Below are 1821 nucleotides of genomic sequence, written 5' to 3'. Positions count from 1 at the left end.
GTGTTTGAGTATGTATGTACATGTGCGCGCGCGCGCGCGCGTGTGTGTGTGTGTGTGAGTGTATGTGTTTGTGTGTGTGTTTGAATATGTATGTACGTGTGCGTGTGTGTGTATGTGTGTGTGTGTGTGTGTGTGTGTGTGTGTGTATGTGTTTATGTGTGTGTGTGTCAGTGTGTGTATGTGTGTATGTGTGTTTGCGTGTATGTATGTGTATGTGTTTGTGTGTGCATACGTGTTAGTGTACATTTAGTGGTTTGAGCATAGAAACTGCAGTCAATAATTCCAATTTCAGATACTTTTTCCTAAGCCTTTATTAATAACCGTTTTCTTACTATACTCTTTCCGGTTTCAGCGTATTTCAAACTGTGCAGATACCGTTTTCTTTACACTAAACCTATTTTTTAATACTTTGGATATGTGTAAATGTAGATCTATTTGCTTTCACCTCATTAGTCCGTTGCCAAACCGTCAATGCTAATTTAATAGTAAAATAAAATGATAATTAGCATTTGTATAGCGCTATTCCCGCTAGTAACACGTGCCGACACATTTTATAACAAAAAATGCGGCTTGTTCGAATAGTTGCAAGGCGTCAGGATCGTTATTGGTAAAGTCGATGGATTGATTCCCAGCGCAACACAGCAAGGCGACGGAACATTGATAGAGTAGAATTGAATAAAATAATATGCGTTTGGACACGTATTTTTTAAAAATCTAGAAAATGGCCGCAAATGTTGATGTCTTCCAAAGCTGCAGTGTCCTTGAAACCTACAAATCTACATTTTTGTGCCATTGTTCAACGGTTTTTTTTCCAGTTTAACCCATACATGCCGGAATGTGTTTTAAAGTAAAACATAAAAACGCGTCGCGGCCAAAACGCCCCCAAAAATTGCCAAACGGATGGGAAAATATTGATTTTCTTTGATTTAGATCATCTAATAAATTAATTTCACTAGTACCTGATTTCACCACGATGCCTCTCAAATGGATTCGACAACAATCCAGAGAATAAATGTTGTTTTTTTTTAAGGAAGAAGAAGAGAACTGTAACCTAGCTGCTTTTGCTCAGGGTCCAGAACCCATCTTGTGGCGCGTTTCAATCCGGATATTCTTCGCTTTACGTGTAAAAAACCCATTGACTACAGAATGAACATTAATCAACGTGATGGGGAAAATGGAAAAGAGATAGTATGAAAATCCCCTTGTGGGAGGACAAGGATCTCGTGTTTGTTTGGATTTTTTACCCTGTTTACTAATTTATGTCTCTTTGTGTTCCGCCTGACTTTCCTGTTCTTTAGTTCGAGACTATTCAAGATTTCAAGTTCCAGACGAGTCAAGTAAATACGACCTTTTCAGATCGAGATTGGCGTCGGAAAAGTAGAATGGTAGTAATCTTTTACATTTACTCGGAGTTTTCAGACAATGTATTGTTACCGGAAAGAGAATCTATGTTCTTGGTGAATAAGTACTAAGTACGCGGCCAGGACGGAAATTGGTTCTAAGATCACGCATGGGATTTGTATTGGAATCTGTAGGTTTAATCTTCAGATCTGAAAGTAGAACTTTATATGGTCAGACAAATAATGACATTTCTTATTGTTTGTTCAAGCTTTCTTTTCTGTTTTTCTACTTTACTCTCGTTTGGTTGTTTGGTGTTGTTGTTTGTTTGTTTGTTTGTTTGTTTGTTGCGTGTTATGTCTTTGCTTTGTTGCTTTGCTATAGCTTTGCTTCTCTTCGCCTTGCTTTACTTTGCCTTGTTACGATTTGTGCAATATTTTATTTTGCTGTTTTTTCGGAAAGGGGTGGGGGGGGGGGGGGGGT

The sequence above is a fragment of the Aplysia californica genome, unplaced genomic scaffold (assembly GCF_000002075.1).
Source record: "Aplysia californica isolate F4 #8 unplaced genomic scaffold, AplCal3.0 scaffold00461, whole genome shotgun sequence".
Taxonomy (NCBI): domain Eukaryota; kingdom Metazoa; phylum Mollusca; class Gastropoda; order Aplysiida; family Aplysiidae; genus Aplysia; species Aplysia californica.
The sequence above is the reverse complement of the archived record's forward strand: the minus strand, read 5'-3'. Positions refer to the sequence as shown.